The sequence below is a fragment of the Delphinus delphis genome, chromosome 11, assembly GCF_949987515.2.
Source record: "Delphinus delphis chromosome 11, mDelDel1.2, whole genome shotgun sequence".
Classification (NCBI taxonomy): Eukaryota; Metazoa; Chordata; class Mammalia; order Artiodactyla; family Delphinidae; genus Delphinus; species Delphinus delphis.
The window spans coordinates 27,812,011-27,837,284 of NC_082693.1; the positions used below are offsets into that span (position 1 = coordinate 27,812,011).

Sequence of the window (25,274 nt, forward strand, 5' to 3'; positions counted from 1 at the left end):
CTATCACTCTATTAATCTCTTGTCTCTCCCTCAGCTCACTCTTATGCAGGCACAAGAGATTTTTTTCTGTTATTCAATCAAATGACATTTGTTCCTGCTTTTGACCTTTGCATTTTCTTTTTGTCTCTCATATCTTTACATGGCTGACTCCTCCTCACCATGTAGGACTCAGCTCAAACAGCATCTCTTCAGTGAGGCCTTCCCTCTTCCTATCCTATACCCACATCATTCACATATCCTTCTCATTTTTTTCATAGCACTTCTCATCAACAGAAATTACCTTTTACATTTATTTTTTGTTTCCCCAATTCCAATATATAAGGTCTAGGAGAGTACGACTCTTATTTATCTTATTTTCACATCTTAATGAAGGTACATAGCTGGCCTTCAGTGCACTTTTTGAAGAAATGAAAAGATTATTAATTAATCTGGATAAAAGCTGACCTGCTTTGTTTCATTTGTAAAATAAAACTGTCCACAGTACCCAAGTATAGATAAATTTGCTGTGAGTGGCTGCATAGATGGTGGACAAATGAAAATGAGTGTGAACAATGCACATTTAGGATGCTTCTCAAAGAGCTGTTTAAAGGAATTAAATCAAATTATTCCTGGTAAGAGCTGGAGGAACTGGGCTCTGGGACTTCAGACTATACTACAAAGCTACAGTAATCAAGACAGTATGGTACTAGCACAAAAACAGAAATATAGATCAATGAACAGCATTGAAAGCCCCAAGATGAACCCATGCACATATGGTCACCTTATTTTTGATAAAGGAGGCAAGAATATACAATGGAGAAAAGACAGCCTCGTCAATAAGTGGTGCTGCGAAAACTGGACAGATACATGTAGAAGAATGAAACTAGAACAGTCCCTAACACTATACACAAAAATAAACTCAAAATGGATTAAAGACCTAAATGTAAGGCCAGACACTATAAAACACTTAGAGGAAATCATAGGCAGAACACTCTATAACATAAATCACAGCAAGATCCTTTTTGACCCACCTCCTAGAGAAATGGAAATAAAAACAAAAATAAACAAATGGGACCTAATGAAACTTAAAAGCTTTTGCACAGCAAAGGAAAACATAAAGAAGATGAAAAGACAACCCTCAGAATGGGAGAAAATATTTGCAAATGAAGCAACTGACAAAGGATTAATCTCCCAAATATACAAGCAGCTCATGCAGCTCAATATCAAAAAAACAAGCAACCCAATCCAAAAATGGGCAGAAGACCTAAACAGACATTACTCCAAAGAAGATATACAGATTGCCAACAAACACATGAAAGGATGCTCAACATCACTAATCATTAGAGAAATGCATATCAAAACTACAATGAGTTATCACCTCACACCAGTCAGAATGGCCATTATCAAAAAATCTAGAAACAATAAATGCTGGAGAGGGTGTGGAGAAAAGCGTACCCTCTCGCACTGTTGGTGAGAATGTAAATTGATACAGCCACTATGGAGAACAGTATGGAGGTTCCTTAAAAAACTACAAATGGAACTACCATACGACCCAGCAATCGCACTACTGGGCATATACCCTGAGAAAACCATAATTCAAAAGGACACATGTACCACAATGTTCATTGCAGCTCTATTTACAATAGCCACGACATGGAAGCAACCTAAGTGTCCATTGACAGATGAATGGATAAAGAAGATGTGGCACATATATACAATGGAATATTACTCCACCAAAAGAAGACACAAAACTGAGTTATTTGTAGTGAGGTGGATGGACCTAAAGTCTGTCAAACAGAGTGAATAAGTCAGAAAGAAAAAAACAAATACCATATGCTAACACATATATATGGAATCTTAAAAAAAATGTTTCTGAAGAATCTAGGGGCAGGACAGGAATAAAGATGCAGACATAGAGAATGGACTTGAGGACACAGGAAGGGGGAAGGGTAAGCTGGAACGAAGTGAGAGAGTGGCATGGACATATATACACTACCAAATGTAAAATAGATAGCTAGTGGGAAGCAGCCACATAGCACAGGGAGATCAGCTCAGTGCTTTGTGACCACCTAGAGGGGTGGGATAGGGAGGGTGGGAGGGAGACACAAGAGGGAGGAGATATGGGGATATATGTATACATATAGCTGATTCACTTTGTTATACAGCAGAAACTAACACAACATTGTAAAGCAATTATACTCCAATAAAGATGTTAAAAAAATAAATAAATAAAATAAAGTGACATCCTTCAGATAAAAAAATATATATATATATTCCTGGTAAGACAAACTGTGGTAGATTTAATATGGGGGGAAATAAGTTTCTATGCATCCAGGTCCATAAAACTGTTTTTTTTAAATTCTTCATGAAGAACTATTAACATTTATTGGACTTATCCTTACAGTTTAGCTTCTGATTTATGTAATTCCCATTTCTTTATTCATGGTCTAGAAGTAGTAGAGCTCAGCAATTAAGAGTATAAATTTTAGAGTCAGTTAAACTTGAGTTGATTCCTGTTTTCTGCTTCTTGGCTGTGAGATCCTAGGAAATTTAATTAAGCTTTGACTCTCTGAAACTTCATTTTCAGATTGAGGAAAATGCTGTCTCCACAGGGGTTTTCAATTGAGATAATGTAAATAAAGTCCAAGGCACATAGTATCTGGCATATGATAAGGCATGCTGTTTTGTTCATTGCTATCACATGGAGCAGGGCCTTACACATATCAGGTGCTCAGTAATACTGGACAAGTGAAAAACTAATAAAAAGCATTATTTTTTGAGAAAAAATAGTAAGAAAATAATTATTTTAAAACAAAAGTATATCCAAATGGGTCTCCTCTGGGCTGTTTGATTGCTGCAGATCCAAAATAGCGAGAAAGATCCAAAAGGAGAAGAGGCCTGAGAAAAAACAGGAAGAGTACAACCTCCTTCTAGTACTCATTCTTTTCATCACCAAGTAAATACTGAGTATTATTTGTTAAGTGCACTGGTAGGTGCTATAGATACCAAAATAGAAATGGCATGATTCTGCCCTTGAAGATCTCAGTTGAGGAGGAAGAGAGTAGGCTATAAAGAGCTAAGAAAAGAAGTCTGAATTTTAGTTTTATCTGATTCTTTATTTCTCTTTCTCTTTTTCCAAGTGTTTCTTTAGGCTCAGTCAATGGACTGAAGTTCTCTATCTGGTAGCCATCCTTCTTTCCCTTACTGGACATTTCACCTCCCTGGAACTATCAATCATACTTTGTTGAAAGCTGGTAAAATTTAAGGGATCCCTTTATAAATGTAGAACAAGATACCAGTCCCACCAAGAAACATGGTGGGGATGGTGATGGAGAAGCTAGGAAAGAAATAGGAGACATGATCTCAGAGATGAAATACTTAGAAGTCAATAGGAAATGAACTACATATAAGCAGAAAAAAGTACACAAACAGAGACATCTAAAAGGATTAGTAAATACAACATTTTCACATGTCTGACTGATATGGTTTTATTTTTACACATCACACCATCTGTAGAAGTAATTTTTCTGTTTCTTTAGATGTATCACATGTTTACTGGCTGGAACAAAGAAAGTTTGCTATCTTTAGTCTCATCTCTCAAAGATCCTTTCTATGAATTCAGTTGCCACATAATTTTGACTATTAATGAGTATTGGCAAATATAAAGAGGTTAAACTGGGGAGTGACCAAAGAACTAGCCTAAATAAATTGAAAGCAAAGAGCATGATTAAAGGACATCTCTGAGCAACTTCGTATGACAAGCTAGTTGGCTTTTTGTTACAGCAGTAGTAAGAAATCTACTTAAATATTTAAATTCCATACAGTCAGGAGTTTTAAGGAAACTAGAATGAACTGAGTAGGGAAAATTAATGTATAGTATGCATGCATAATAACTGCACAAAAATTTGAATCTTCATTAGAATAATTTTTTTTTCCTTCAGGAAGCATGAATGTGAAAGAACTAAAACTGCCTACATATGGAAAAGGGCAAAATACTCTCTAGGATAAATACCAATATTCTTCAACTTTTTAAATCTGGAAGAAATATAAGAGATAACTATGAGAAATGAATTTAACGAAGGTAAATGGCTGTATGACCTTTAAAAAGGTCCTATCACAAAAGTAACATCAGAACTCCAGATTTTGGTGACAGTTTTCTGAGCTACAATGTGCACTGATTTCAGTACCCACCACTGAATCTGTCTGTGTGTTTATAGCCCACCTCCAAGGATGAGGTTGAGTTTTATTTGCCTCTGTCTGCCCCAGATCACTGAAGTTTATAAGGAAAGTCTTAGTTTGAACAATCTGAACCCTCTAATGCCCAGCAAAGAACCAGGAAATAAATTGAAAGTTCTCTGAACATACAGCATAAATATAACAAACTTATGCAATAAAATTCTCTTATATAAGGAGACTACATCTTCTCTTATTCAACACCCATTTACTACTATTTTATACAAAATTCTAAGAAGAATGTTTACTTGGTATATCAGTCTATAGCAGTTCAAAACACACATGTGAAATGTAAAGATGGGGAAACTAACAGCACTAGGTCTAGCAAAGGCAGAGATAAATGATAGCTACAAAGACACAAAGCGTATAAAAAAGAAGCAAATACTGTATTCTAAAAAGGATAGCAATCTAGAATCATTTTGTATCAAGGGTAACTAACACTAATAACTCTTCAGTAACTTAAAAATGATATTTTATTACAGACTTGAAGAGTAATTGATGTTCAAAATGATGACTGAGTCATCAAGCTAGGGAAAATTATCCTATATGTTTTGTTTAAGAAGGTAGAGAAGTGTACACTATTTTTTAGAGTTATTTTTGTCCAAAACCCTTAAAATGTTTGAAGTGATAATTTTGGCTTAAAATGAGAAATGCTTTGAGTTTCTGAAAATTATTATATGGGTAATCTCATTTACTGTAATTCGATATAAAAATGAAATTCCCATATTAACTTTGAACAACTTTTGTGCCTTTGGGCAAATAATTATTTGAAAGCCTACTATAAAGTCTAGAATATCATGTTTCATAAAATTTCTTTCAAGTAGGATGACTTTTATTTCATTCTTATACACACCAATGTAATTGGTGAAACATTCACAGTGACAATCTTCTGAATCCATACTTGGAAAAAGGGCTCATGAAAAAAAGCTAACACTGAGGTTAGGCCAGGCACTATATATTTGATTTCTTCAACCTGGTTCCACAGACATAGAGCTGGGGAGATAAAGATCATTTTCTGATGACTGGCTACAGTCAGCCTCACAAACATATTCACAGTTATAAAGTTTTTACACGTACTGTCTCTCCAAAATTAAAATGAAAATCATTGGAAAGATAAATTGATATGCAAATAGTTGCATTACATATCTTATTTCAGGACTAACTGAACAAATAGTGAGCTCAAGATATGGAGAGGAGGCAGTTTAAAGGCTCAAAAACTAGTTATTATAATAACCAAGGGAAGCACTCCTGGAGGGAAATAATCATTACATTGGGCTTTGAAGGATTAAAGAGATTGGATTTTACAGGGAAAAGAGGAATGAAGCTCTATGTGTGTACTATGATTAATACTCAGAAATAAGAATGGGCAATTTATGTTGAGAAATATGGATTTTGGTGACCTGTTGGGGGAGGTTTAAGGCTAGATGCAGTTGGCTTGGTGACTTCTCTGGGCAACAGGGATCCAAAGATTTTGGTAACATGAAAGACTGGGAGCTTGGCAGAATGGAAAGGGCATAGGTTCCTGAGTCAGAAAAGCCAGAGTTGAAATCCTATATCTTCCATGTACTACTTCCCAAGCACATGGCAAAAATACATGACCTCCCTTAACTTCAGTTTGATCACAAGTAAAATGGGGATAATAACATCTGCCTCGCAAGGTAGGTATCATGCATCTAAAGTGCCTGGCATGAACAGACACTCAAAAAAAATAATGATGCTAATGAAAAGGATAGTTTAAAAAATGTTTCTTTATTTTGAGTAGGCTAGATTAGGATGGAAAAAGACAGAAGAGAGGGACCATTGAAATAAACAGGCATAGGAAGGCGTTGGCTGAAGACAGGTTTGAATTCGGAGATATATTAGGAAGAATCACCAAGACTTATTAAAAAATCTTTAAATGAACAATTGGTTGCCATGGTGACAGCAGTCATCACATCCACCTAGCACCCTAAATGCAGCCTGCCTTCCTCACTTCCTTGTTGGTAAGAAAACAGATAGTTTTTCTCACATCGTTAAATGATACGTTATTGGCTAAAATGAGCTTCTTCATTAAGTTACTAAATTACTTCATGAAATGAAGCTACAGTGAAATGAAGACCCAAAGTGGGTCTTCTGAATTCAAACTACAGTAAAATACTTATTTCTCTCTGACCCACACCTCTCATCCACCTGAGAAAATCATGGAACTTAACCTCAATCAATCCATTTAACCCCATTTGGCCTCAGTTTCTTTGGTATAAAATGAGGGTTTTCAAAGAGATAAACTAGTTTATTTTCCAGCTCTAAAACTTTGTAGTCTTAAACACCAGTAAAATGAGGACTAAATAGTATACATAGCTCAGATATGTTCAGGAATGTATGGACAGGCCCTTTTAGTCTTTTTGTGCTACAGAGCTGGCAAAGCCTCGTTGGAAAGACCAGAAAGGATCAACTGGTGCTAATAACTTGATTTCAAGTTCAAGAATAAGTGGTCATAAAACATGGCTATCAATTAAATTTCCAGACAAGGTGGCTTAGATGAGGAAGGATCCAATCCTTAAGGCAGAGAGCATAGGGCTGAATTTGTTGGAGATTCGTGAGAAAAGACCATACTGGACAATGAATGTGCAGTATCATTTATATTGTCCCCTGGCTCTGCTAAAATTTTCAATCGGATTGTGTTTGACTCTCTGATACGTGTTGGACACACAGGACCTACAATACAGTCCATATTCCTCAATATGACACATTTGGTCCCTAACAATTTTGTCCCTAAGTTTTTTCTACCTTCATTTTACAAATTTCTTGTTATACACAACAAACCCCCAAACTCTGCACTCCAGCTGTATCAAATATCTCGTCAATCTGTAAACATTCATTCATTTATTAGCATGCTTATGTTTATTGAGAACATCCAAAATGGCACACACTCTTCTAGCATTGAGGGAACACTGATGATCAAGACAAAATTTTCCTCCTCATAGGGCTTACATGGGATTTTAGACAAGTCACATAACCTCTCAGAACACCACACAATTAACTAGGGGACAAACTGGAATTTGTCTGCTTGATTTTGAAGTACATTTTTTAAAACCAGTGTTGTAAGCATTTTTAAGAGGGATTCTTAGGTTCTAATTATGAGAATAGAGATGAAAAATACTTCATTCTTCCCATGAGGATCTAGGAGGACTTCAGGGGTGGGTGACTTTTAATCTGAATCTTGAGGAATGACTAATGGTAAAGGGAATTAAAAATAGAGGGAGCAGCATATAAAGAAGCTGTGGGGTGAGGCTTTGAAGTATCTAAGCATGACCAGAAGGTAAACAGAGATCACTGGCTCAGGATCCCTTCTCAGGAATACTTACTCAGATCAACCCAGATTTTCTCTGCAGTCAGGATGAGATCCATTTTCATGGCTAATAATAATTACCTGGAGAGGTTGCATTTGGATTTAAAGGGGATAATAGACAAAGATAATGTATGCCACGGGTCCAGTTTGCAGACTGACACATAGTAGATGTTCAAAAAATACTATTTTTTCTTGTTTATAACAAACTTTCTAGGGTCAGTGACTGGTATAAGGTTGATGCTCAATAAACAAGCATATTGAATGAATAAATCATAAAAATATCAGGCCAGGTCATGACCTCAGGGACAGCAGGGACATCTACTGTTTGAAGAACTGAAGACTACTCAGTAATCAGAGATCAACTGAGCAAAGACACTGTCCATGAATGTTGAGGGCTTTGTGAGTGAAACCCCTAGAAGTGTGCAAGGGCATGTCCATATATGGCTCAAAACACTTTTGAGCCATTTAAAGGTACACTAAGGTTTGGGGGGCTGAAGTTACATGATACTTATCTACTAGTTTTATTGAACTTATTTCTTTGTAGATCCCTCTATGCTAGTGTGATCTGGTATTATGTTTGCTATAATTTTATAGTGCATTGGAATTTCAGAATTAAATGTATCCTAAGGTGGACAAATTGTTTCATTTCTTTGTACATCTGGCCATCTCTTCCACTCAGCCAGCACAAGCAGTCTAGTGACTATGGGAAGCAAACAAGAAGGAGGAAGAAGCTTTTTGAAAGAATAAAATTAGGGAATGTAATTAACATTATAATCCTTTTCCAGTTTCTAGCCCACTTCCCTCATTTTCCTCCAAAGAACCAAAATTTTCACACAGCACTTCCTCCCTGCCCTTTATCTTTCTCCCAGTGATGCTGATTAAACCAAATTTCATCATGTTCAATGAATGTGGGGAAGAAACAGCCAGAGGAGGGTCCTATCACAAAACCTAGTTACATTCCTGGATTTTTCCCATCATCTCCACTTAAAAATAGAGAAAATGCTCACCTGGTGTCCTTTAGCAGGACCTGCTAGTATTTCTGCAAGAAGGAAGGAATGACTTTGTATTAAGCATATAATATTAAGCACTGTGCTTGGCCATGGCACAAAGATAAGGTGAAACATTGCTGATGTCAGGGCAGGAATGGGCAGAGAGCGTGGCAGTGTTAGAGATGGGACCATTAGGAACCCTACTGAGCATTAAGTGCTTAATGGTCACAACCAAGAGCTATTATTGCCGGGGATGCTATTTAATAGTGCTATTGTTTCTTCTCAGTGGGAGAATTCTTTTCAGCCCTCAATCTAAGCAGGAAATAACTCTACCTGACACACTGGTTTAGCTCTTATCCTATCCAACACAGCCATAGACTTAGGTACCAGGAGTCATCAAGTGCTCAGGTTGAAGAGATAGAGCTGAGGCCTTAAAACAACCTTTCCTGGGTTTAACAAATCAATTCTCCTAACCACCTGCATAATAAGGACCCTGAAGCAAACAGGCGGTAGCCTAATATAGACACTGGGACAAGAAGAACTTGGGACACAATAAGAGGATACACATTTGATAAGAACTCCTCATTGTACTTGGTTAAGAGATATCATAAGTTTCTTGCTGAGAGGAACTGGAGACTTATTCTCAAACCTTAATCACCATTTATAGATGGGGCATAGAAACTTGTGTAGTAAACTGTGTACAGCAGTCCTTAGAGTGTTTGATGCTTTTAAATATCATTACAAAATTCCTAATTGAAGAAATTACTCTCAGTATTGCTCTATGTAGATACTTGAACTGGATGAATTTTAAAGAATAAGAAATTGGTTTACTTGGTTCCTCCCCTCCCCCACAAAGTCTATTCCCCACATAGTAGCCAGAGATCTTATTGATAATAAATGAAGCCATGGCTCACCTCTAATCAAAAGCCATCAATGGTCTCACATGTCACTCAGAATAAAACTCAAAGTTCTTTCCATGACTTGAAGTCTCTAGATGATCTGACCCTCATCTATCACTCTCATCAGAGAGGCCTTATCTGACCCTCCTATGAAGAGTGGCCGCACCTCACTGCCACTTCTTGTCTTTTACCCTGCCTCATGTTTCATATAGCACTTCCATTCATTGGACATATTAATATTTCTTTCATTATTACCTGTCTCCTTTTTCTACAAAGTAAGCCTTTTTAGATTGGGGACATTTTATGTCCTAAAACATCCAGAAAAGTGCTTGGTAAATAGGAGAACTAAATAGAAATTTGTTGAATTGATAGATTTAAGATCCTTGGTCTACAAATAGGCATAGCAGGTAACCAGCCTGTGTTACAAAAATGTTCTCTTAGTCATTATTTTTCACTGGATGGGCAATATATCATACTTGTTTCTCTATAAATAAATAGATTATAAATGAAAACATTTTCAGTATACTTGGTATGATAACAGCCCATTTGGACATAATTTTCTGCTTCTGGTTATCTAAGCTCTTCTCTAGACTGTTATTTCATAGGTGCCTACACTTGTAAAGGATCCCTTTACTTACCGTGGAGTTATGCATAGAATATATAAAAATTTAAAAGTACTCCAAAAACATAAATAAAATTGGTATTCAGTCAGTAAGATCCTTGGTTTAGTGAACTAATTAAATTTATAGAAAGACTTAATGCAGTGTATGCCATAGCACAGTCTTTTATAACTTGTCATGTTTTATTCAATTTAAGATTGAGGATAACAGTAAAGAATATCTCATTCATTTAAAAAATTGTGATGGTAATACATTTAAGAAAGTTAAATATTAAGGTAAGACATTTAAAACATGGAAGGAATTGGGATATTAGTAACCAAGTGGATAACAAATAGCTGTTTTCTTTGTTTGCAAGATTACAGAATGTTGGGGATAACTGAAAATTAGCAACTTTAAATTTTACAGGAACTGCATATTTATTATCTTATTTTATTTTCAAAATTATTCCTGTGGGGTTGATGTTATTATAAGCCTCTTTTTTTTGGTTGTGGAAACAAGTTCAGAAATGTTAAGCAATTTCCCCAAAGTGATATGACTTGATGGTAGCAAATCCAGGATTCTAAAGGGAACTCAAATCCATGATTCTAAAGGGCACTCACTTTGAGTTCCTGTGGTTTTCTGCTTTCCTCTGTGACTTTCCCAAATGGAAATACTGCTTCCCATTTTACTAGCCAGAAGAACAAACTCAAATTTGTTTTCATGGCTTTAGATTTCAAAGCTAGCGAATGAAGTACTATATTTCTTACAAAATTTTGTTAAAAATTAGAAAATCAGTTACCTGAATTTTAGTAAGCTATTTAATGCAGTCTATCATAGAGGAAGAGGAGAATATTTTGAACATTCACATTTAAAAATCAACTGCTTATCCTTTTCACTATGTAAGAGAATGTTAAAAATTGAACTAGTTAAATGCAAGAGAGAAAGGAACAGTTTTAACTCAACACTACCTGTAGAATTACACTAAATTCCTAAAACTTGCAACAGACTCACATATATTGCTAGAACATCATGGGGATAAAAAGCTTCTCTCTATGTCCTATAACCTCCAAGCATTACAATACAGAAAGACACAACTGATCCAATTAAATTATACTTCTATATGGATTTTTCACCAATTACATCTAAGAAGAAAATTAGCCTAGAAATTTCCTGAAATAACACTGATTCTGACTGCTGTTTTGAATAAGGCCAAGAGTCATTGCTTAGTTCTTCATGCATTTTTGATAAAAGTTGTTAATAAGATGGATCTGACAGGATTATAAATTTTAAAGGTTTTATACCTATATTTTGTCATAAATATCTTTTTAAAAATGTCTTCAATTTATGTATTTTGAAATTTTAATTTTGTAAACCAAAAGTGAACTTCCATGTTAAAAAAATTAATTCTTTTCATATCTTTTTAGCATGTTTCAAGCATGGTAAAAATCTAACATAGTTCAGGGCAAACTACACTGAACTAAGAGTTTAAATCTAGTTTTGAACCTTCTATTAATCAGTTGTGTGAATTTAAGTGATTTTATTATCACTGGACCTCCATTTGTTAACTATAAAATGAAAGGATCACTTGAACTCTCTACAAATTCTAAAATAATATGATAATAAGATCTAGACTTTCAAAATCCTACTCAGAACATACTCATGAACTTTTACGTTAATATAAGAAGACTTCTGACTCATGCGGTTTAATATAAAAACACTTCTGACTCATGCGGTTTACTCTGCGGTTTACTCTGAGAACAAAATCTCGGATCATTATTTAACACATATTGATTTTACATATATAATTATTCCAACTTAGATATTTTATTATACAACCTAAAAGTAACAAAATTGGAGAAGTAAGGAATGCAGGAAGCACATATACTTATATGGAGAGAAAATAGTGTAATAGAAGAACAATGGACAAAAATTAAAATCTGCTTTTTAAAGTTACTATCATAATTAATGGTCACAAAGATCACAACTAACAAGGAAAGGTTAAATTATATTCAGTAGCTTCTACTTAAAAAATAGGGATGTGTAGAGCATTTTATGTGTTTCTAGGTTATATTTCTAAAGAAACTGGACTCACAAATATATGTTTTGAAACCTATAAAATTATCATAAATTGGGGCAAGTTTTAGACTATTCTAAATAAACGATTATTATTAACACTGAAATATTGATTTTTAAAAGGCAGAAATTCAGTTGCGATGAAATGTGAAATTCCAGTGTAAGGAAGCCCTTGGAAATTCTCTGTGTAAAAAAGATTAGAAAATGTTAGGGTGCCTGCCAGCACCGCCTTCCTCACAGTAGAATCAGATCCTAGGAATGGCCGCTGCTGGTGTCTATGTACCCAGGGTGAACTGCAGCAGTCGCTTTCTTCCCTAGGAGACTCTCCAAGGCCAGCAACCGTGTGGCTGACAGGATCTTTGTGCTCCAGCCTGGTGTCAGGCCTGAGCCTCTAAGGCGGGAGAGCTGAGTTCAGGACACTGGACCACTAGAGACTTCCCAGCCCCACATAATATCAACTGGCGAGAGCTCTCCCAGATATCTCTGTCTCAGCGCTAAGACCCAGCTCCACTCAATGGCCAGCAAGCTCCAGTGCTGGATGGCCCATGCCAAACAACTAGCAAGACAGGAACACAACCCCACCCTTTAGCAGAGAGCCTGCTTAAAATCATACTAAGTTCACAGACACCCCCAAATATACCACAAGATGCAGCCCTGCTCACCAGACAGACAAGATCCAGCCCCACCCACCAGAACACAGGCACCAGTAACCTCTACCAGGAGGCCGACAAAACCCACTGAACCAAAATCACCCACTAGGGGCAGACACCAAAAACAATGGGAACTACGAACCTGCAGCCTGTGAAAAGGGGACCACAAACACAGTAAGTTAAGCAAAATGAGAAGACAGAGAAACACACAGAACATGAAGGAGCAAGGTAAAAACCCACCAGACCAAACGATAGAAGAAATAGGCAGTCTACCTGAAAAAGAAGTCAGAGTAATAATAGTAAAGTTGATCCAGAATCTTGGAAACAGAATGAAGAAAATAAAAGAAACATTTAACAAGGACCTAGAAGAACTAAAGAGCAAACAAATGATGATGAACCACACAATAAATGAAATTAAAAATTCTCTAGAAAGAATCCACAGCAAAATAACTGAGCAGAAGAATGGATAAGTGACCTGGAAGATAAAATAGTGGAAATAACTACTGCAGAGCACAATAAAGAAAAAAGAATGAAGAGAATTAAGGACAGTCTCAGAGACCTCTGGGACAACATTAAACGCTCCAACATCAAATTATAGGGGCCCCAGAAGAAGAAGAGAAAAAAAAGCGTCTGAGAAAATATTTAAAGATATTATAGTTGAAAACTTCCCTAATATGGGAGAGGAAATAGACAATCAAGTCCAGGAAAAGCAGAGAGTCCTAAACAGGATAAATACAAGGAAAAACATGCCAAGACATATATTAATGAAAGTATCAAAACCTATAAACAAAGAAAAAATATTAAAACCAGCAAGGGAGAAGCAACAAATAACATACAAGGGAATCCCCCTGAGGTTAACAGCTGATCTTTCAGCAGAAATTTTGCAAGCCAGAAGGGAGTGGCAGGACATGTTTAAAGTGATGAAAGGGTAAAACCTACAACCAAGATTACTTTACAGAGCAAGTATCTCATTCAGATTTGATAGCGAAATTAAAATTTTACAGACAAGCAAAAGTTAAGAGAATTCAGCATCACCAAACGAGCTTTACAAAAAATGCTAAAGGAACTTCTCTAGGCAGGAAAAACAAGAGAAGGAAAAGACCTACAATAATAAACCCACAACAATTAAGAAAATGGTAATAGGAACATACATATTGATAACTACCTTAAATATAAATGGATTAAATGCTCCAACCAAAAGATATACACTGGCTGAGTGGATACAAAAACAAGACCTGTATATATATATATATTGTCTACAAGGGACCCACTTCAGAGCTAGGGACACATACAGACTGAAAATGAGGGGATGGAAAAAGATATTCCATGCGAATGGAAATCAAAAGAAAGCTGGAGTAGCAATTCTCATATCGGACAAAATAGACTTTAAAATAAAGGCTATTACAAGAGAAAAAGGACACTACATAATGATCAAGAGATTGATCCAAGAAGAAGATATAACAATTGTAAATATTTATGCACCCAACGTAGGAGCACCTCATTTCATAAGGCAAATATGAACAGCCATAAAAGGGTAAATTGACAGTGACACAATCATAGTAGGGGACTTTAACACCCCACTTTCACCAATGGACAGATCATCCAAAATGAAAATAAATAAGGAAACACAAGCTTTAAATGATACATTAAACAAGATGGACTTCATTGATATTTATAGGACATTCCCTCCAAAAACAGCAGATTACACTTTTTTTTCAAGTGCTCATGGAACACTCTCCAGGACAGACCATATCTTGGGTCACAAATCAAGCCTTGGTAAATTTAAGAAAATTGAAATCATATCAAATATCTTTTCCGACCACAACGCTATGAGACTAGATTTAAATTACAGGGAAAAAATCTGTTAAAAATACAAACACATAGAGGCTAAACAATACACTACTAAATAACCAAGAAATCATTGAAGAAATCAAAGAGGAAATCAAAAAATACCTAGAAACAAATGACAATGAAAACATGACAACCCAATACCTATGGGATGCAGCAAAAGCTGTTCTAAAAGGGAAGTTTATGGCAATACAATCCTACCTCAAGAAACAAGAAACATCTCAAATAAACAACCTAACCTTACACCTAAAGCAATTAAGGAAAGAACAAAAATAACCCCAAGTTAGCAGAAGGAAAGAAAACACAAATATCAGATCAGAAATAAATGAAAAAGAAATGAAGGGAATGATAACAAAGATCAATAAAACTAAAATCTGGTTCTTTGAGAAGATAAACAAAACTGATAAACCGTTAGCCACACTCATTAAGAAAAAAAGGGAGAAGACGCAAATCAATAAAATTAGAAATGAAAAAGAAGTAACAGCTGACACTACAGAAATGCAAAGGATCATGAGAGATTACTACAAGCAAACATATGCCAATAAAATGGACAACGTGGAAGAAATGGACAAATTCTTAGAAAAGCACAATCTTTCAACACTGAACCAGGAATAAGTAGAAAATACAAACAGACCAAACCCAAGCACTGAAATTGAAACTGTGATGAAAATCGTCCAACAAACAAAAGCTGAGGGCCAGATGGCTTCATGGGTGAATTCTATCAAACATTTAGAGAACAGCAATGACCTAGTCTTCTCAAATTCTTCCAAAATATAGCAGAGGGAGGAACACTCCCAAACTCATTCTATGATGCCACCATCAACCTGATGCCAAAACCAGACAAAGATGTCACACACACACACAAAACTATAGCCCAATATTACTCATGAACATAGATGCAAAAATCCTCAACAAAATACTAGCAAACAGCATCCAACAGCACATTAACAGGATCATACACCATGATCAATTGTTTTTTTCCCCAGGAATGCAAGGATTCTTCAATATACGCAAATCACTCAATATGGTACACCATATTAACAAACTGAAGGATAGAAACCATATGATAATCTCAATAGATGCAGATAAAACTTTTGACAGAATTCAACACCCATTTATAATAAAAACCCTCCAGAAAGTAGGCATACAGGAAATTTACCTCAACATAATAAAGGCCATATATGACAAATCCACAGCCAACATCATTCTCAATGGTGAAAAATGGCAAACATTTCCTCTAAGATCAGAAACAAGAAAAAGATGCCCACTCTCACCCCTATTATTCAACATAGTTTTGGAAGTTTTAGCCACAGCAATCAGAGAAGAAAAAGAAATAAAAGGAATGCAAATCGGAAAAGAAGTAAAGCTGTCACTGTTTGCCGATGACATGATACTATAAATGGAGAATCCTAAAGATGCTACCAGAAAACTACTAGAGCTAGTCGATGAGTTTGGTAAAAGAGCAGGATACAAAATTAATGCACAGAAATCTCTTGCATTCCTATACACTCATGATGAAAAATCTGAAAGAGAAATGAAGGAAACACTCCCATTTACCATTGCAACAAAAAGAATAAAATACCTAGGAAAAAACATACCTAAGGAGACAAAAGACCTGTATGCAGAAAACTATAAGACACTGATGAAAGAAATTAAAGATTATACAAACAGATGGAGAGATATACCATGTTCTTGGATTGGAAGAATCAATATTGTGAAAATGTCTATACTACTTAAAGCCAACTACAGATTCAGTGCAATCCATGTCAAACTACCAATGGCATTTTTCCCAGAACTAGAACAAAAAATTTTACAATTTGTATGGAAACACAAAAGACCCCAAATAGCCAAAGCAATCTTGAGAAAGAAGAATGGAGCTGGAGGAATCAGGCTCCCTGACTTCAGACTAACCTCTAAAGCTACAATAATCAAGACAGTATGGTACTAGCACAAAAACAGAAATATAGATCAATGAACAGAATAGAAAACCCAGAGATAAACCCATGCACATACGGCCACTGTACCTTTGATAAAGGAGGCAAGAATATACAATAGAGAAAAGACACCCTCTTCAATAAGTGGTGCTGGGAAAACTGGAGAACTACATATAAAAGAATGAAATTAGAACACTCCCTAACACTATACACAAAAATAAACTCAAAATGGTTTAAAGACCTCAATGTAAGGCCAGACACTATCAAAATCTTAGAGGAAAACATAGGCAGAACACTCTATGACATAAATCACAGCAAGATCCTTTTTGAACCACCTCCTAGAGAAATGGAAATAAAAACAAAAATAAACAAATGGGACCTAATGAAACTTACAAGCTTTTGCACAGCAAAGGAAACCATAAATAAGACCAAAAGACAACCCTCAGAATGGGAGAAAATATTTGCAAATGAAGCAACTGACAAAGGATTAATCTCCAAAATATACAAGGAGCTCATGCAGCTCAATATCAAAAATACCAAGAACCCAATCCAAAAATGGGCAGAAGACCTAAATAGATATTTCTCCAAAGAAGATATACAGATTGCCAACACGGGAAAGGATACTCAACATCACTAATCATTAGAAATGCAAATCAAAACTGTAATGAGGTATCACCTCACACCCATCAGAATGGCCATCAACCAAAAATCTACAAACAATAAATGCTGGAGAGGGTGCGGAGAAAAGGGAACACTCTTGCTCTGTTGGTGGGAATGTAAATTGATACAGACACTATGGAGGTTCTTTAAAAAACTAAATATAGAACTACCATGTGACCCAGCAATCCCACTACTGGGCATATACCCTGAGAAAACCATAATTCAAAAAGACACATGTACCACAATGTTCATTGCAGCTGTATTTACAATAACCAGGACATGGAAGCAACCTATGTGTCCATTGACAGATGCATGGAAAAAGAAGATGTGGCACATATATACAGTGGAATATTACTCAGCCATAAGAAGAAACAAAACTGAGTTATTTGTAGTGAGGTGGATGGACCTAGAGTCTATCATACAGAGTGAAGTAAGTCAGAAAGAGGAAAACAAATACTGTAGTCTAACACATATATATGGAATCTAAAAAAAAAATAAAATGGTTCTGAAGAACCTAGGGGCAGGACAGGAATAAAGACCCAGACCTAGAGAATGGACTTGATGACATGGGGGTGGGGATGTGTAAGCTGGGACGAAGTGAGAGAGAAGCACTCACATATATACACTACCAAATGTAAAATAGCTAGCTAGTGGGAAGCAGCTGCATTGCACGGGGAGATCAGCTTGATGCTTTGTGACCACCTAGAAAGGTGGCATAAGGAGGGTGGGAGAGAGACACAAGAGGGAGGGGATATGGGGATATATGTATACATATAGCTGATTCACTTTTTTATACAACAGAAACTAATACAACAGTGTAAAGCAATTATACTCCAATAATGATGTTAAAAAAAACAAAAGATTAGAAAATTTCAACAATGTAATGGTTCTTTTTGTGGTTGAAGGCCTTGTCTTATTATCAAGAATTTAATGGACTAATTTAGCTTCCCTAAAGGTAATAAACACACGAAACATCTTAGACACATGGCATGGTCTAAGAACGTTACAGGAAATTAAACTGTTTGTAATCAGGAATCATTTCCTTTCTTTGTGGTATCATTCAAGGATACAAGAAGAAACAAACGACACACACAAATTAGAGTAATTCCAGAGGGCTTAATGATGGGCCCATCTACAGTGATGTGAGCAGGAAGTATGGAAATCACAAGAGATGGTGTGGTGCCCTGGTGCGGGTAAGAGTAGAGGTGGTAATGACCTCTATGTCTGAAAGGGCAAGGGGGTGGGGACATTTACCTGAATTCAGAAAGAAGTGGTAATAAGAATAGCCTAATTTGAGAGGAACGGTACCCTCAGATAAAGGACATAGCCATCCTGAGGCAATCTCTCAGAGAAAGATCTAAAGAGAATACATATCCAAATGTCATTCTCCTTCTGTCCTAACAGCTCTTGCCAGAACTCAGAGAGCAGAGTTTGCGAACAAATAGGCCAGCCACTTAAGGCACCGAACAGGGTGAAGAATATTGGAAAGGAACATACGGAAGATAACCAGTGTCATTAACTCTTGAGGTTTCATAAGATACACTTTATAAGTGCATGCAGAGGTTGGTGAGGGGAACAAGAGGAGGAGACATGCCCAGTGGGAAAGGAAGAGTCAAGTCAGGTGGGAGATGAGGGGCATGCTAGCTATCAGTGTGAGTATATATATCATAAAAGAAGAAATAGTATCTACTCACTGAATCAGAGCATGCAGTAACTAAATAGATTTAAATTATCTCTCACACAAAACTTTCCAACCTAAATAGAAAAGCATACCACCTAAAACTATCTTCACTATTGTAATAGGACATAGCCATTTTTAGCACCAAGATCTTCTTTCCTGTTTAATATGTCAACTACAACAACCAAAACCATATTCCAGTGATATCATTCTGTTTATACTTCTTGGCTGCTAATGTATACTGAGCATTTGCAAACGTCTGGCTCTATGCTAGGCACCTATTTAGTCTATTCAACAAACTATGGTTCACCTTCTCATAATCCCCATTTTGCAGATAAGATAATTAAGACTTAGAGAGATCTAGTAACTTGCTCAAAGACATACAGATAAATGACACAGCAAGGATGCAAAGCCATGGTCAGTTTGTTCCAGAGTCCACAACAATGATTATATTAGCCTTTTATTAGCAGTTTAAGTATTACATTCCTGTAATATTCATTACAGCATTCTGCTGCACAAAACAAAAATTCAAAGCTAATGCATATCTAAAAGTTAAATTTTGAATCATAATATTTGAGGTTGTTTAAAAAGCAAGATGATTTTCTTTTGCCTATATTCATAGCATCTACATAATTTCCAATTTAAGTTCCTACATTGTTCTAAATGTAAAGAGTGCAATTGCCATGTAGCTTGTCTACCATTCATGGGCCACTATCTCTCTCTGTCTTTCTCTGTCTCTGTCTCTGCCTGTAGTTAAGAGGAAGTGAAGTCTAGTCACTAAAGAACTTAGGCTTTGGTGATTTATTGAAAATAAAATATTTGTGAGACAAAGTCCCTTTTAACAGTCTGTTGTTAAAAGTTGAGTAGGGGCTTCCCTGGTGGTGCAGTGGTTGGGGGTCCACCTGCCGATGCAGGGGACAGGGGTTCGGGCCGCAGTCCGGGAAGATCCCGCATGCCGCAGAGTGGCTGGGCCTGTGAGCCATGGCCACTGAGCCTGCGGGTCTGGAGCCTGTGCTCTGCAATGGGAGAGGCCACAACAGTGAGAGGCCCGTGTACCGCAAAAAAAAAAAAAAAAAAAAGTTGAGTAGGTGTTGGGGTGAAGGGCAAAATGGCAGGATAAGAAGACCCTAAGCTCACCTTCTCCCACAGACATACTGAATCTACACTTTACATATACAGTATTTCCTCCAGAAGACCTGAGGACTGATTGAACAGCTACTGCACATAGAAAGACCATATAGAAATGGGTAGGAAAGACAGAGACATGGTATCTATGGGAACGACACCCTCATTGCAGTAACCTGCAGTAGGGGGAGATATTGCTGAGGGGCCCAGGCACATACTCACCTGTTCTGGGATACCGTGAAAAAAATGGCAGTTTAAAGAGCATCTAAACTATATGAAAAGAAAATCCATTTACTAATCCTAGAGATTCTGCCAAATGAGCAGGGCACTACTGGCCCCTCTCTGGGGTCAGAGGTACCAGGGACTCACCATTGTTTGAGTCCCTCTGGGACTCCTCCCAGCCCATACCCACTCCAGCACCAGCCCCAGCCATCCTGCCAAGGTGACATCCAGTGTAGCACTCCCAAAGTACTGCCCTCCAGACTGACCCGAACCAGCTTCAGTGCCCCACCAAAGTGGCCTCAGGCACAGCACTACCCAGAAACCACACTTGGCCTGGACTGCTCCCACTCCAGCCAGCCTACCAAAGCCACTAGGCACAAGCAATATACACAGGAGATTCAGCCACACAGGCAACTCCATCAAGACTGTAGAGAATTAGCTGTTTTGCCTAATTCATAGAAACAAAAACTAAAGTCAAACAAAATGAGGAGACAGAAGAATATGTTCTAAACAAAAGAACAAAATAAAACCCCAGAGAAAACCCTGATGAAATGGGAACAAGTAATTTAACTGAAAGAGTTCATAGAAACAGTCACAAGAATGTCCACCCAACTCAGGAAAAGAATGGGAAAATTCAGTGAGAACTTCACAAAGACTTAGAAAATATAATAATGAATCAATCAGAAATGAAGAGTACAATAAATGAAATAAAAATACACTAGAGGAAATCAACAGCAGATTATATGACAAAGAAAAACAAGCAATATAAAAGATAGAATAGTAAAATCACCCAATAAAAACAGCAAATAGAAGAAAGGATTTTCTTTTTTAAATGAGGAGAGTTTAGGGGACCTTACCTCTAGGATAAAAATCAAGCATTATAACATTTACAGAGTTCCCAGAAAAAGGAGAGAAAGACAAAGAGACGGAAAATGTATTTGAAGAAATAATGGTTGAAAACTTCCCTAACCTGTGCACATCCAGGTATAGGAAGCACTGACAGTCCCAAACAAGATGAACCTAAAGATATCCACACCAAGGCATATTATAATTAAAATGGAAAAAGTTAAAGATAAAGAGAGAATGATCAAGTTGGATTCATTCCAGGGATGCAAGGATGGTACAATACACACAAATTAATCAATGTGATACAACATATTAACAAAACAAAGGATAAAAATCATATGATCATCTCAATAGGTACTGAAAAACCATTTGATAAAATTCAAAATTAATTTATGATAAAAACTCTCATCAAAGTGGGCCTAGAAGGAGTATACCTCAACATACTAAAGGCCATATATGATAAACCCATAGCTAATATCATACTCAATGGTGAAAAGTTGAAAGCATTTGCTTTAAGATCAGGAATAAGACAAAGATGCCCATTCTTGCCACTTTTATGCAACATAGTACTGGAACTTCTAGCCACAATAATTAGTCAAGAAAAAGAAATAAAAGTCATCCAAATTGGAAAGGAAGAAGTAAAACTGTCACTGTTTTCAGATGATCTGACACTATATATAATGTCAAAGACTCCACCAAAAAAGTAGTAGGACTAATAAAAGAATTCAGTAATGTTGAAGGATAAAAATCTAATATACAGGGGCTTCCCTGGTGGCACAGTGGTTGAGAGTCTGCCTGCCAATGCAGGGGACACGGGTTCGTGCCCCGGTCCGGGAAGATCCCACATGCCACGGAGCGGCTGGGCCCATGAGCCATGGCCACTGAGCCTGCACATCCGGAGCCTGTGCTCTGCAATGGGAGAGGCCACAAGAGTGAGAGACCCATGTGCTGCAAAAAAAAAAACCCTAATATACAGAAATCTGTTGCATTTTATACACTAATAACAAACTGTCAGAAAGAGAACTAAAGAAAAGCATCCTATTTAAAACTGCATCAAAAGGATAAAATATCTAGGAATAAATTTAACCAAGAAGGTGAAAGATCTTTACTCTGAAAACTCCAAGACTTTGAGGAAAGAAATTGAAGACAATACAAATAAATGGAAAAATATACTGTGTTTATGAATTGGATGAATCAATACAATTAAAATGTCCATACTACCCAAAGCAATCTACAGACTCAGTGCAATACCTATGAAAATACCAATGGCATTTTTTACAGAACTAGGACTAATAACACTAAAATTTTTATGGAACCACAAAAAACCTTGAATAGCCAAAGCAATTTTGGGAAAGAAGAACAAAGCTGGAGGTATCATGCTCCCTGACTTCAAACTATTCTGCAAAGCTACAGTAATCAAAACTGTATGGTGCTGGCACAAAAACAATCAATGGAACAGAATAGAGAGTTCAGAAATGAACTCACACTTAGCTAGGCAATTAATCTACATCAAAGGAGGCAAGAAAATACAATGAGATAAAGCTTCTTCAATAAATGTTGTTGGAAACCTGGACAGCTACATTCAAAAGAATCAAATTGATTCTTTATATGGTGATCACACCATATAAAGAAATAAACTCCAAATGGATTAAAGACCTAAATGTAAGAAACAAAACCATACAAGTCCTAGAAGAAAACAGGCAGTAACTTCTTTGATATTGGTTTAGCAATATTTTTTTGGATGTGTCTCCTCAGGCAAGGAAACCAAAAGCATAATTAAACCAATAGGACTAGATCAAACTAAAAAAGCTTTTGCACAGGGAAGGAAACTATCAACAAAACAAAAAGGCTGCCTACTGAGTGGGAGAAGATATCTGCAAATCATATATATGAAAAGGGGTTAATAGCCAAAATATACAAAGAACTCATACAACTCAACATTGAAAAAGCAAACAACGTGATTAAAAATTGGGAAGAGGACATGAATAGACATTTTTCAAACGAAAACATACTGATGGCCAATAAACACATGTAAAGGTGTTCAACATCACTAATCATTAGGGAAATGCAAGTCAAAAACCACAATGAGATACCACCTCACACCTGTCAGAATGGCAATTATCAAAAGACAAGAAAAAATTTTTGGTGAGGACATGGAGAAAAGAGAATACAATGCTGGTGGAAATTGTAACTTGGTGCAACCACTGTAGAAAACAGTGTGGAGGTTCCTTTAAAAAATGAAAAAATAGAACTACCATATGGGCCAGCAATTACACTACTGGGTATTATCTGAAGAAAACAAAAACACTCTTTTGAAAATATATATGCAACTCTATGTTCATTGCAGCATTATTTACAGTAGCCAAGATATGGAAGCCACCTGTTTTCATTGATAGATAAATGGATAAAGAAGATGTGGTATAGATGTATACAATGGAATACTACTCAGTCATAGAAAAAGAATAAAATCTTGTCATTTGCAATAATATGGATAGAACTTGAGGGTATTATGCTAAGTGAAATAAACCAGAAAGAGAAAGACAAATACCATGTAATTTCACTCATATGTGGAATCTAAAAAACAAAACAAACACAACAAAACAGAAATATACTCACAGATACAAAGAACAAACTGGTGGTTGCTGGAAGGGAGGGACAAATAACCGCAAAATTTATATGGAACCACAAAAGACCCAGAATTGCCAAAGCAATGTTGAGGAAAAATAACAAAGCTGGAGGCATAACCCTTCCAGACTTCAGACAATACTACAAAGCTACAGTAATCAGAACAGCATGGTATTGGCACACAAAAAAGACAAAGATCAATGGAACAGAATAGAGAGCCAGAAATAAACCCACATGCCTACAGTCAATCTTCAACAAAGGAGGCAAGAATATACAGTGGAGAAAAGACAGTCTCTTCAGCAAATGGTGTTGGGAAAGCTGGACAACCCCACGTAAATCAGTGAAATTAGAACACTCCCCCACATCATACACAAAAATGAACTCAAAATGGCTCAAAGACTTAAATATAAGACATGACACCATAAAACTCCTAGAAAAGAACATAGGCAAAACATTCTCTGACATAAGTTGTAGCAATGTTTTCTTAGGTCAGTCTCCCAACGCAATAGAAATAAAAGCAAAAATAAACAAATGGGACCTAAGCAAACTTATAAGCTTTTGCACAGCAAAGGAAACTATAAACAAAATGAAAAGACAACCTACGTACTGGGAGAAAATATTTGCAAAGATGCAACTGACAAGGGTTTAATTTCCAAAATATACAAACAGCTCATACAACTCAAAAACAAAAACAAAACCCACTCAAAAAATGGACAGGAGACCTAAATAGACATTTCTCCAAAGAAGATATGCAAAGAAGACAATAGGCATGTTCTCCACTATGGAGAACAGTATGGAGGTTCCTTAAAAAACTACAAATAGAACTACCATATGACCCAGCAATCCCACTACTGGACATATACCCTGAGAAAACCATAATTCAAAAAGAGTCATGTACCAAAGTGTTCACTGCAGCTCTATTTACAATAGCCCGGAGATGGAAACAACCTAAGTGTCCATCATTGGATGAATGATAAATAAGATGTGGCACATATATACAATGGAATATTACTCAGCCATAAAAAGAGATGAAATTGAGCTATTTGTAATGAGGTGGATAGACCTAGAGTCTGTCATACAGAGTGAAGTAAGTCAGAAGGAGAGAGACAAATACCATATGCTAACACATATATATGGAATTTAAGAAAAAAAAATGTCATGAAGAACGTAGGGGTAAGACAGGAATAAAGACACAGACCTACTGGAGAATGGACTTGAGCATATGGGGAGGGGTAGGGTAAGCTGTGACAAAGAAAGAAAGAGGCATGGACATATATACACTACCAAACGTAAGGTAGATAGGTAGTGGGAAGCAGCCGCATAGCACAGGGAGATCAGCTCGGTGCTTTGTGACCGCCTGGAGGGGTGGGATAGGGAGGGTGGGAAGGAGGGAGAGGCAAGAGGGAAGAGATATGGGAACATATGTATATGTATAACTGATTCATTTTGTTGTAAAGCAGAAACTAACACACCATTTTAAAACAATTATACTCCAATAAAGATTTTTAAAAAAAGAAGACAATAGGCATGTGAAAAGATGCTCAATATCGCTAATTATCAGAGAAATGCAAATCAAAACTACAATG

At 36.5% G+C, this 25,274-nt stretch overlaps 1 protein-coding gene across 1 annotated transcript in view; it reads right to left on the reverse strand.

Annotated features, from left to right (window-relative positions):
* SYT10 (synaptotagmin 10) overlaps positions 1-25,274 on the reverse strand; it is a 75,548-nt gene that overhangs the window by 11,067 nt on the left and 39,207 nt on the right. The window lies entirely within an intron of this gene.